General features: G+C 48.2%; 1 protein-coding gene across 2 annotated transcripts in view; it reads right to left on the reverse strand.

The window, feature by feature from the left end:
* Window positions 1-14,468, reverse strand: part of SPATA2 (spermatogenesis associated 2) — a 51,455-nt gene extending 36,987 nt beyond the window's left edge. Inside the window, exon 1 of one of the 2 annotated variants that reach the window (XM_075350613.1) lies at window positions 14,422-14,468. The gene's annotated coding sequence lies outside the window, so the exon portion shown is untranslated. Of the gene's footprint in view, window positions 1-14,346 lie in introns of both variants that reach the window. The other variant, XM_075350612.1, reaches the window with a different exon arrangement.
* Window positions 14,469-15,334: the final 866 nt, after the last annotated feature.

A 15,334-nucleotide genomic window follows, 5' to 3' on the forward strand; every position in this document is an offset into this window, starting at 1 on the left:
TTATCCTCGCCCCCTGTTCCTCCCTCTCACTGGCCGTATGTAAATTTCTCTCTCTTCAGAAACATGGGGCCGGAGTTGGCACCTGCGCATAGCGCTTATCTCCGGCGCCATGTTTCTGAAGCCCGCGGTACTTAGTATTTTGCAGGAGAGGGCAGCGCATGCCTCGCTTCTTCAGATCCCGTTGTGACCGCGGGAGCGCGCGTGGTCACAACAGGACTGCAGAACAGCTGAGAAGACGCAATTAGCTGCAATCGCGTCCTCTCATCAGCTGTTTTTTGTATTTACCAAATGGCTGCAATGAAACAAAGAGTGAAATATTTAAAGGGGTTATACGGCTTCTTTTGACTTTTTTTTTTATTACCCTATTGGGCTACATTGGGGCAGGTAAGTAGATAGAGGGCACTTACCTGCCCTGCTGTCAGCCCCTCTCCCCCGACTCAGAATGGTCATGTGACCGCTCCTGCCGCGATTTTGCTGCTTCCGGTCATTTCATGTCAACATTGGCAGGACCATGTTGACATGCAAATCTGGAACAGCATGTCGCCTCCCTGCTGGGCGGCTACAGTGCGATGGGCCCCGCCCCCCTTCCCTGCACCCTCCCACATATTCCCCCGCACCCCTTGCTGTCCCCGCAACCTCCCCCTGCACTGCTGTGGGGTCTGTGACCTGGGGGAGGGGCCTGACGGCAGCTGCCGTGGTGTCACCGCCAGCACCAGGCCCCCTGCTCAGGATCACACATTCAAATGTACCGGCATCACAGATGCCGGTACATTTGAAAGCGCTGATTAAGAAGCAGCGCTGCTTCTCATCACTGTCCCGCTGTCTGTGCTTTTTTCAGCACAGCGGTGACGTCACTACTGTGCTGATATGTCCAGAGCACAGACAGCGCGCGAACGTGCAGGAGCGGCGGGGACCGAGGACGGGTGAGTATGTACTCCCTAACATGTGTTCCCTATGGGGGTAGGGGGGGTCGGTACAGAGCGCCGTGTGTGGTGGGGGGGCGCAGAGCCCAATGCGGTGGGGGGCGCAGAGCCCAATGCGGTGGGGGGCGCAGAGCCCAATGTGGGGCTGTTATTTGCAGTGCTGTAGTGATAACAGGTCAGGTGGTGGGGAAGAATACTGACATGGAATGTGTGTGCAGGGGGCAGGCAGGGGGCGAGGCTGGACACTGGGGAGGGGCTGGACACTGAAGCCGAGTGGTGCCAGCTCTGACTGAGGTTTTGCACAGGAAGTGGTCATGTTTGCTAGAGCTGAATGTAAACAAAGAGCTGCAGAGAATAAAGGGTGAATTCAAGAGGAACAAAAGTTAGAAAACAAAAAACAACAATGTAGGGGTGTTTTATATGACAATACAGCACAGATAAACTCAAACATTTTTGGTAAGCTAATGTCGGACAACTCCTTTAAAGGGGTCTGAATACTTTCCGTACCCACTGTACATACCTGCCAGGTGTAAATGTTTTTCTGCCCTTGCACTTACAGCATAGGCTTTCCTAGTCTAAGAGTCCCACTCTTAAATAGTAAAAAAAAAATTCTAAGGTCCACCTTTACGTGTCTTCCAGGGGTATTGCAGTTTCTCCTCAGTTTTGCCAGCCCTTGCACTTCGTGCATAGCCTTTTTGAGTGTAGGAGTCCCACTAGCTAACAATTTTAGCAGAACAGGTATGAGCCTCTTATGTCTAATCGGAGTCTCTCCTCCTAAGTTTTGGTATTAATTGCATTGTCCACATAGGTTTTGTGAGTTTTAGAGTCCCTCCTTACTAAATTAAACAGGATGTGTCTGGCCTGGTAACACACACAAACACACACACACACACACACACACACACACACACTTGTAATTTTAAAATTTTACTAACTTACAGAGTTAATACCAGCAGGTGTAGTTTTTTTTTCCCCTCCACTATGTCACCTACTGTAGTCATAAGCAACAGGGAGATACATTGAGATGACACTGCTATCAAGGCTATGAACACACATTACACTTTTGCTGAGGTTGTTTTTTGCATTTTTTTTATGAGTTTAATGCAACTTAAAAGCTGATTTTTACAGTACCAGCAAAATCTAACATGTCAAATCTAATGCACACAATTTATTTTTTTCCTGCCCAAAATGGAAAACTGCTGCATTTTTTTAAAGAAGCAGCAAGTCAATACTTTCAGCTCTTTTGCAGTGTTTTTCAATATTGAAAGTAATGAGAGTATGCAAAACCACAGGAAAAAGGAAAGCTACATGTGAACATAACCACCTCCACCGCTCAGGCAATTGTTTTCCCTCTTTATGTTGCCTTATATAGAAGTCATTTCATGCATAATGATTCTTTATATTTTTCCCTGTAAAATCCATTTTAATCTTTGGTGTTGTATGTTTTAGGCCTAAGCCACACGGCATGAAAATCGGACCGAGTGGAATGCAATAAAACATCGCATTCCACTCGGATCAATATTAACCTATGTCCCAGCACCCATGAGCGATTGTTTTCTCGATCCGATTGGGGCTGAGAAAATGGCAGCATGCTGCGACTAATGCGAGACTCTCGCACCCATTCAAGTCTATGGGGTGAGAGTAAGATCACACTGCACTCACGATACATCGGTGTACCGCGAGTGCAGGGCGAGAATGGCAATAGTTGGCTACAGAGGAGAGAGGGAGATAAATCCCTCCCTCTCCTCCTCCGTGCTGGCCCTCCTCTCCTCAGCGCTACCCCGCCCCCCGCAGCTGACATCCGATCGCATGGTCGGACCTCAATCGCAGTGACACTCTGCTCCCACTGTGCTGCCTGCATGAGCCGAATGTCATGCGAGGATCGCATTAGTTCCCGTGTGGCCCCAGCCTTAGGCTATGTGCGCACTTACCGGATTTTGACGCGGATTTCCTGTGGTTTTGCTGCATGTTTCGCTGCAGAAAATGTTCATAACATCTCTGCAGTGAATCACCAGCAAAACCTATGGGCAAAAAAAATCCTGTGCGCACTATGCGGAATTTGACAGCTGCATGTTTTGCTGCGGGATTCCCGCAGCAAAAACAATTGCATATCACTTCTTTTCCGCACGTCGCTGCGGGATTTCACTACATTGACTCCAATGTTAATCGTGAAATCCCGCAGGGAATAATGCAGGAAGCAAATTCTGTGCGGTTCACTGCGTTTTCCTGCGTTATTCCCTGCGGTATTTCGCGGTTTACCTCCGGTAATGTACATCGCCTGTCTGCGGTTTTGCAGGGAAGTGATGTCATTACAGGAAGAGGAAGCCGTGCAGAGAGTAAACACACACATCACTGACATCACAGACATAGAACACACATAGAAAGAAAACGGAAATATAGAAAACAAAGAACGTGGGCTCCGCTGTATATTTACCTTCCAGCCGAGGTAAGCACACAGCGGCGGCCTGGTATTCTCAGGCTGGGGAGGGAGAGGGGCAGGGTTAATGTCCCCCGCCTCACTCCCCCTCCCGCAGCCGAGAATATCAGCCACAGCTGCCCCGGGACTGTCGCATGCATTATGCGGCAGCACCGGCGTGTCCCCGGCTCTTACTGCCGCCGTGTAGCAGTGGCGGTCAGGGTACTACAAGGGGTTAATGGTGGTGGATCACCGCCATTAACTCCAGGCTTGATCATGGCAGCGTCTATGTGACAGCTGACATGATCAACCCGTAAGTAAAGTGAATAAAACACAGACACCGAAAAATCCTTTAATTTTAAATAAAACAAACAAGCCTCGTTCACCCTTTTATTAACCCCTCCCGAAACAAAGCTCCGGCGTAATCCACAGCTGCGAAGTCCTGCGCTGCTTACATCCAGCCGCGACTGTCACAGACACAGCGCTGAATAAATGCAGAAGACAGCAGAGGTAATTACCGGTCATTTCCCACGGCCGGTAATGTGAACTCACTGCCGACCGTGGGAAATGTAGCGATCTGTCCTCTATCTATTCTTCTATCTACTATCTCAGAATTAAATGACTTTTTTTTTTTTTCAATGTGCTTTATTGCATTGAATGCAATAAAGCACATCCCAACCCGCACGCGGCAATACCGCGGTCAAACCGCGGCAAACCGCATGCGGTTTTCGGGTGCGGTTTGCCGCGTTTTTTTTACCGCGGGTGCGGTAATCTTTGAGAGCATGCGGAATTTTCTCAAGAAAATTCCATTTCCCAGTGCGCAGCGCACATAGCCTTATTGTCAGTCTGTAAAAGTGGTGTAATACTCTGACAGTTTCCAGCAGCGACCTGGGAGTCAGATGGGTTCAGGCGTCTTCCCCATGCTATTCCCATTCCATTAGAGTGCGGTTTACATCCATTTCAGCAATTCGAGGGCCTCCCAGGCCTTCCTGTTAGGATTTCCAGAAAAATGCTCGAGTTCCCCAATGACTATATTATACTCGTTTCTCGAATCGAGCCTGTCCGAGCGTCCGACCTGCTCGATCCAAGGACTGAACAAAGGGAGAGAAAGGAGCGAGCATGCGAGAATTTTAGTGCTTACTCAACACTAGTCATAACACTAACTTCACTATTACTCATGAGGAATCGACACTCTTCTCATGAGTAATATTTTTCCTACTCAACCCTACACATCAATAGGTCACAACAGGTTTGTATTTTACATACAATTTGCACCAGAATGTTGCAAATGTAAGAAAGACCCATTCTGAGGCCAGTAAACAATGCATGATCCTATCTGCTGACTAGCCAGGGGTCACACTGCTGTACACATTGTCCGCATATTACTGAGGGAAAGCCATCACTGTATGCAGTCATCATCGACTGGCCACTACAGGAGCAGCTTCATCCATCACTGCATGGTACGCACAGGATAGTACATACCGACCAATCATTGCGCTATAGGCTACACCATACATACATAGATATGAAGACCTGGCCTGGTAAACTAGATCATTAAATATTCATTTAGCGACAGAAGAATAGAATTTTATAAAGGAACAAACAGCAACACAACCACAAGGGCTTACTCTGTACAGACATTAGTTCATGCCGATCTTTACAAAATTCAACAGTAACATTATCCACATATCAGCAGGCTGATAATATATCATCATATGGCCGTGCCATCAGATCAATATATTATAGGCTGATGCAGTCTGTAGAGCATAATACAGCTTTATATAATTTATTTCCTTAATATTGCTCACCGCTGCACAAGATAAACAAAAGGTGTACAAGACAATCACTTAAAACATAAGGCACCAAAAGTCTAACTTAAGATGGTGAAGTGACAGACACAGAGGGAGTGAGCGGACCCTGCCTGTGAGGGTAGGAGCAGATATGGCGACAATTAATGGTTTCCAGGTGGGACCTGCTCACCTACGCTCCATTCACTGTCACATGACTGCTGGAGATATGCGCTGTACGCAGAGATTTCTGGCAGTCCCGTAGATGAGGAATGGTGCGGAGGTCGACTTCTGCTTCAGTCAGCCAGGGCTCCCCATAGCCTTGTTCTCAGGATCAGTGGGGGGTCCCACAGAAATCGTGAAGTTATTCTCCATCCTATGGATAGGGAATAACTTAAAAACTTGACACAATCCCTTTAACACTAATTGTTATATCTGGTAATACAATTGAGAGAGGTAGTGGAATGATGAATTCAGCTTTCTCCACGCCAAGTTTAAGAAAGCAGAATATCACCTATATGTCAGCTCTGAGTCTAAAACAGAAGAATTATACATCTCTATATATAATCCAATATATTCCAGCTGAGAAATGTAGGTCACAATGTACAGCAGCGCAGGATAATCTATATACTAAGTATACATCACCTATAGCACAGTGCTGAGGCTACACCATACAATCTGTATGGTCACTAAAATGTATATTATCTACAGTAGATCACAAAAGTGAGTACACCCGTCATATACATTTGTAAATATTTTATCTTTTCATGAGACAACACTGAAGATATGACACTTTGATACAGTGTAAAGTAGTCAGTGTACAGCTTGTATAAGGCCTAAGCCACACGGCGAGAAAATCGGTGCGAGTAGAGTGCTATAAAACATCACATTCCCCTCGGACCAATTCTAGCCTGTGTGTCAGCACACATGAGCGATTATTTTCTCAGCCCTAATCGGACCGAGAAAACAATCGCAGCATGCTGCAACTGTAATGCGAGACTCTCTCGCACCCATTATAGTGAATAGGGCGAGAGAAAAATCGCACTGCACTCGCGGTACACCGGTGTACTGTGCGTGCAGAGCGAGAATCGCAATAGCCGGCTACGGAGGAGAGGGGGAGATAAATCCCTCCCTCTCCTCCGCAGCTGAGGTACGGTCGCAGAGTCGGACCTCAGACGCAGGCACACTCGCATGACACTTGGCTCCTGCTATGCTGCCAGCGCGAGCCGAGTCTCATGTGAGCATCACAGTAGTGCCCCGAGTGGCCCCAGCCTAACAGTGTACATCAGGTATGCCCTCTAAATAACTCATTGTCTAAACCGTTGGCAACAAAAGTGAGTACACCTTCAAGTGAAAATGGCCAAATTGTGCAAAAGTAGACATTTTTCCCTCCTTGGTGTCATGTGACTCATTCATTAGTGTTACATTGTCTCAGGTGTGAATGGGGAGCAGGTGTGGTAAATTTGGTGTTATCACTCACACTCATACTGGTCACTGGAAGTTTAAAACGGCTCCTCATAGCCAAGAATTCTCTGAGGATGTGAAAAAAAAAAATAAAATTGTTGTTCTATATGAAGATGGCCTCGCTATAAGAAGATTGCCAATACCCTGCAACTGAGCTCAGTGCGGTGGCCAAGACCATACAGGGGTTTAACCAGACAGATTCCATTCAGAACTGGCCTTGCCATGGTCGACCAAGGAGCTGAGTGCACGTGCTCAGCGTCATATCCACTTTAGAGTTCACTCGACGCCAGTGATGCTCAACTTTGAAAACAGCACAATAGCAGATCTTCAGTATAAGGCCGGAGTCACACTGGCGAGTCACTCGCTGAGTCTCGCATCACATCACCCCGGCCGCACACTCTCCTGACAGGAGCGGGTCAGCTGTATATTTCTATGCAGCTGAGCCGCTCCTGTCTGGAGAGCAGCAGGCCTTGTCGGGTCCTTGTCGGGTGATGTGATGCATGTCACAGGCGAGACACTTGCAAGTGTGACTCCAACCTAAGTGGCGCTCACCACCAATGTTTCAACAATGATATATTGTTCCAATGTGGTACTGGGATGCGGCCCAGTGACACAAAACATTCGGCTAATGGCCCAAAATATCTACATTGTATCCCTGTCCCATGTAGGAATAAAATTATTGTTGGTGGTGAACGCCACTAATCATATACCGAATTACACATTTTGTCTCATTACCTATATAGTGTAAGTCTACAAGATACAATGTAATGTAGTCCATATAAACAACCTTACCCTTAAGGTGGTGTCACACATAGCGACAACGACGTCGCTGCTAAGTCACTATTTTCTGTGACATAGCAGCGACGTCCCGTCGCTGTGTGTGACATCCAGCAACGACCTGGCCCCTGCTGTGAGGTCGCCGGTCATTGCCGAATGTCCTGCTTCAGTTTTTGCTCGTCGCTCTCCCGCTGTGAAGCACACATCGCTGTGTGTGACAGCGAGAGAGCGACGAACTGAAGCGAGCAGGGAGCAGGAGCCGGCGTCTGGCAGCTGCGGTAAGCTGTAACCACGGTAAACATCGGGTAACCAAGAAGCCCTTTCCTTGGTTACCCGATATTTACCTTAGTTACTAGCGTCCGCCGCTCTCACGCTGCCAGTGCCGGCTCCCTGCACACGTAGCTGGAGTACACATCGGGTAATTAACCCGATGTGTACTGTGGCTAGGAGTGCAGGGAGCAGGCACTGGCAGCGTGAGAGCGGCAGACGCTAGTAACTAAGGTAAATATCGCTGGGGGCTGGTCACTGGTGAGATCTGCCTGTTTGACAGCTCACCAGCGACCATGTAACGATGCAGAAGCGATCCTGATAAGGTCAGATCGATGGTCTTGATCGCTGCTGCGTCGCTATGTGTGACACCACCTTAATAGAAGGTTTCACACTATGGGGTAAAAGACAGCAGGATAAGCAGCTATAAAAACATCTATAAACCAGAAGAGACTACAAGATATAATGTAGAACTATGTCATAAAGATACGTACTGGTCGTTTTGGTTAACTATATAATGTACTATATAAAAAGGTACAGCAAGTAATAATCCACATGTATATAGTATAGCACTCTAACAATCCATATGTACATCAGAGTATATAGGGTATACTATCTTTGTCCATTATACAGCATCACTTATAGACCAGCACAGAGGCTATAGCACTTGCTGTACAGTACTATAATATACTACACACATCCATTATATAGTTATCCTACACCAGAGCGGTGCCTCTAGTATACAATGTACAGCTTTATAGTATAATTGCCTTTATGTCTATCATATATCATCTATATGAGGCTATAAGGTATAATGTACAGCCCTGCAGAACTACATAGCATCTGTAATAGCACTGCAGTATAATAATCTGTATGTCAAATATATACGGCAGCATTACACACACACACAGTGTGACACACACACACACACACACACACAGTGTGACACACACACACACACAGTGTGACACACACACACACACAGTGTGACACACACACACACACAGTGTGACACACACACACACACAGTGTGACACACACACACACAGTGTGACACACACACACACAGTGTGACACACACACACACAGTGTGACACACACACACACAGTGTGACACACACACACACAGTGTGACACACACACACACAGTGTGACACACACACACACAGTGTGACACACACACACACAGTGTGACACACACACACACACAGTGTGACACACACACACACACAGTGTGACACACACACACACACAGTGTGACACACACACACACACAGTGTGACACACACACACACACAGTGTGACACACACACACACACAGTGTGACACACACACACACACAGTGTGACACACACACACACACAGTGTGACACACACACACACACAGTGTGACACACACACACACACAGTGTGACACACACACACACACAGTGTGACACACACACACACACAGTGTGACACACACACACACACAGTGTGACACACACACACACAGTGTGACACACACACACAGTGTGACACACACACACACAGTGTGACACACACACACAGTGTGACACACACACACACAGTGTGACACACACACACACAGTGTGACACACACACACACAGTGTGACACACACACACACAGTGTGACACACACACACACAGTGTGACACACACACACAGTGTGACACACACACACACAGTGTGACACACACACACACAGTGTGACACACACACACAGTGTGACACACACACACAGTGTGACACACACACACAGTGTGACACACACACACAGTGTGACACACACACACACAGTGTGACACACACACACACAGTGTGACACACACACACACAGTGTGACACACACACACACACAGTGTGACACACACACACACACAGTGTGACACACACACACACACAGTGTGACACACACACACACACAGTGTGACACACACACACACAGTGTGACACACACACACACACAGTGTGACACACACACACACACAGTGTGACACACACACACACACAGTGTGACACACACACACACACAGTGTGACACACACACACACACAGTGTGACACACACACACACACAGTGTGACACACACACACACACAGTGTGACACACACACACACACAGTGTGACACACACACACACACAGTGTGACACACACACACACACAGTGTGACACACACACACACACAGTGTGACACACACACACACACAGTGTGACACACACACACACACAGTGTGACACACACACACACACAGTGTGACACACACACACACACAGTGTGACACACACACACACAGTGTGACACACACACACAGTGTGACACACACACACACAGTGTGACACACACACACAGTGTGACACACACACACACAGTGTGACACACACACACAGTGTGACACACACACACAGTGTGACACACACACACACAGTGTGACACACACACACACAGTGTGACACACACACACACAGTGTGACACACACACACACAGTGTGACACACACACACAGTGTGACACACACACACAGTGTGACACACACACACAGTGTGACACACACACACAGTGTGACACACACACACAGTGTGACACACACACACAGTGTGACACACACACACAGTGTGACACACACACACACAGTGTGACACACACACACACAGTGTGACACACACACACAGTGTGACACACACACACACAGTGTGACACACACACACACAGTGTGACACACACACACACAGTGTGACACACACACACACAGTGTGACACACACACACAGTGTGACACACACACACACAGTGTGACACACACACACACAGTGTGACACACACACACACAGTGTGACACACACACACACAGTGTGACACACACACACACACAGTGTGACACACACACACACACAGTGTGACACACACACAGTGTGACACACACACACACACAGTGTGACACACACACACACACAGTGTGACACACACACACACACAGTGTGACACACACACACACACAGTGTGACACACACACACAGTGTGACACACACACACAGTGTGACACACACACACAGTGACACACACACACAGTGTGACACACACACAGTGTGACACACACACAGTGTGACACACACACAGTGTGACACACACACAGTGTGACACACACACAGTGTGACACACACACAGTGTGACACACACACACACAGTGTGACACACACACACACACAGTGTGACACACACACACACACAGTGTGACACACACACACACACACAGTGTGACACACACACACAGTGACACACACACAGTGACACACACACACAGTGACACACACACAGTGACACACACACAGTGACACACACACAGTGACACACACACAGTGACACACACACAGTGACACACACACAGTGTGACACACACACAGTGTGACACACACACAGTGTGACACACACACACACACACAGTGTGACACACACACACACACAGTGTGACACACACACACACACACAGTGTGACACACACACACACACAGTGTGACACACACACACACACACAGTGTGACACACACACACAGTGACACACACACACAGTGACACACACACAGTGACACACACACAGTGACACACACACAGTGACACACACACAGTGACACACACACAGTGACACACACACAGTGACACACACAGTGACACACACACAGTGACACACACACAGACACACACAGTGACACACACACAGTGACACACACACAGTGACACACACACAGTGACACACACAGTGACACACACAGTGACACACACACAGTGACACACACACAGTGACACACACACAGTGACACACACACAGTGACACACACACACTGACACACACAGTGACACACACAGTGACACACACAGTGACACACACAGTGACACACACAGTGACACACACAGTGACACACACAGTGACACACACAGTGACACACACAGTGACACACACAGTGACACACACAGTGACACACAGTGACACACAGTGACACACACACACACAGTGACACACACAGTGACACACACACACACAGTGACACACACAGTGACACACACACACACAGTGACACACACAGTGACACACACACACACAGTGACACACACAGTGACACACACAGTGACACACACAGTGACACACACAGTGACACACACACACACAGTGACACACACACACAGTGACACACACACACAGTGACACACACACAGTGACACACACACAGTGACACACACAGTGACACACACAGTGACACACACAGTGACACACACAGTGACACACACACACACAGTGACACACACACACACACACACACACACACAGTGACACACACACACAGTGACACACACACACAGTGACACACACACAGTGACACACAGTGACACACACAGTGACACACACAGTGACACACACAGTGACACACACAGTGACACACACACAGTGACACACACACAGTGACACACACACAGTGACACACACAGTGACACACACACAGTGACACACACACAGTGACACACACAGTGACACACACACAGTGACACACACACAGTGACACACAGTGACACACAGTGACACACAGTGACACACACACACACAGTGACACACACACACACAGTGACACACACACACACAGTGACACACACACACACAGTGACACACACACACACAGTGACACACACACACACAGTGACACACACACACACAGTGACACACACACACACAGTGACACACACACACACAGTGACACACACACACACAGTGACACACACACACACAGTGACACACACACACACAGTGACACACACACACACAGTGACACACACACACACAGTGACACACACACACAGTGACACACACAGTGACACACACAGTGACACACACAGTGACACACACAGTGACACACACACAGTGACACACACAGTGACACACACACAGTGACACACACACAGTGACACACACACAGTGACACACAGTGACACACAGTGACACACAGTGACACACACAGTGACACACACACACACAGTGACACACACACAGTGACACACACACACACAGTGACACACACACACACAGTGACACACACACACACAGTGACACACACACAGTGACACACACACACACAGTGACACACACACACACAGTGACACACACACACAGTGACACACACACACACAGTGACACACACACACACAGTGACACACACACACACAGTGACACACACACACAGTGACACACACACACAGTGACACACACACACAGTGACACACACACACAGTGACACACACACACAGTGACACACACACACAGTGACACACACACACAGTGACACACACACACAGTGACACACACAGTGACACACACAGTGACACACACAGTGACACACACACAGTGACACACACACACAGTGACACACACACACACAGTGACACACACACACACAGTGACACACACACACACAGTGACACACACACACACAGTGACACACACACACACACAGTGACACACACACACACACACACAGTGACACACACACACACAGTGACACACACACACACACACACAGTGACACACACACACACACACAGTGACACACACACACACACAGTGACACACACACACAGTGACACACACACACACACACAGTGACACACACACACACACACACAGTGACACACACACACACAGTGACACACACACACACACACACAGTGACACACACACACACACACAGTGACACACACACACACACAGTGACACACACACACAGTGACACACACACACACACACAGTGACACACACACACAGTGACACACACAGTGACACACACAGTGACACACACACAGTGACACACACAGTGACACACACAGTGACACACACACACAGTGACACACACACACAGTGACACACACACACAGTGACACACACACAGTGACACACACACAGTGACACACACACACAGTGACACACACACAGTGACACACACACAGTGACACACACACACAGTGACACACACACACAGTGACACACACACACAGTGACACACACACACACACAGTGACACACACACACACAGTGACACACACACACAGTGACACACACACACACACACAGTGACACACACACACAGTGACACACACACACAGTGACACACACACACAGTGACACACACACACAGTGACACACACACACAGTGACACACACACACACAGTGACACACAGTGACACACACACACAGTGACACACACACACAGTGACACACACACAGTGACACACACACACAGTGACACACACACACAGTGACACACACACACAGTGACACACACACACAGTGACACACACACAGTGACACACACACACACAGTGACACACACACACACAGTGACACACACACACACAGTGACACACACACACACAGTGACACACACACACACAGTGACACACACACACACAGTGACACACATCCTCTAGTCGAGGATGCTGCACTCGCCGCTCCCACACGGTCCTGGGCACAGATGACAGTATATTTCGTCTTCTGCAGTAATCCCCGGGTGAGGGGCACGGTCTGGGTACAGGTGCTGCCTCCTGCCCGGTTCCTTCTCTCCCATTTTCCCGACAGGAGATATTATAAACCACAACCGGCCTACGGAGGAGCCGGACCCCAACCCCCACAGCAGCCAAAGCAGCATGTCCCGCAGTATCCGGTTATACACACCCAGGCCGGGAGCTGCTGGTGCAGAGGCGGCAGCAGCGCCCCCTCTCACATCCCGAGCCGCAGCTTCTCTCTCACCTCCGCCATTATGGAAGAACGCTCCACTTCCTCCTTCATGTGACGTCAGCACGCAGACAAGAATGTGCGCGCACGCCAGCGTGAACCTGTCAGGGAGGCGCGACCCCGAGCCCAAGTGTTCATCACTACGCCTGCGCTGTGCTGTCTCCAAACTGGGCGCGCGTTTGCTGTTGGCTGAAGTTTTTGACTCGTCTGACAGGAAAATTCAGCCCTGTGACCCGTGTAGTCACATTGTGTGGTCACAAGTACAATTTAGTGATAAAAAGTGTTTTAGAAACTCCAAAACCAATAAACGCAATACATAACTGCACTAGAAGCACTTATTCTTTTTTCCATCAAGTATTTATCAAAACTTCTATTTCGGATTAAAAAAAAGTACATATTTCATACTTTTTTTTCCAGGATGTTTTACACATCTGCTCCTATAAAAAGCACCTTAAATATTGCTTCAAATGTGACTTAAAGGGGTATTCCCATCTCTAAGATCCTATCCAATATGTAGTAGGTGTAGTAATAATATTATTAGTAAATACCTCCAATTAGAAATGTACTGTAGTCTTCCTGATTCACTATGTCGCTTACCTCATGTGCAGGGCATTGCAAGACCTTGGGTATCCATGGTTATGAGTACTAGGAACTAACAAACTTTCTCTATATGCGTGGTCACAACTATGGATACCTAAGGCCGACAGCTGGGGGCTGGTATTCTCAGGTTGGGGAGACCCATGGCTATCGCCCCCCCAACATAAAGATAGCAGACTGCAGCTGCCCAGGATTGTCGCATCCATTAGATGTGACAATCCCAGCACTTTACCCAGCTCTCGCCAAATTGCCCTGGTGCGGTGGCAATCGGGGTAATAAGGGGTTAGTCACTGCTCATAGCTGCCACTAAGCCCTAGATTAGTAATGTTAG

This window comes from Anomaloglossus baeobatrachus, chromosome 5 (assembly GCF_048569485.1).
Source record: "Anomaloglossus baeobatrachus isolate aAnoBae1 chromosome 5, aAnoBae1.hap1, whole genome shotgun sequence".
NCBI classification, from domain to species: Eukaryota; Metazoa; Chordata; class Amphibia; order Anura; family Aromobatidae; genus Anomaloglossus; species Anomaloglossus baeobatrachus.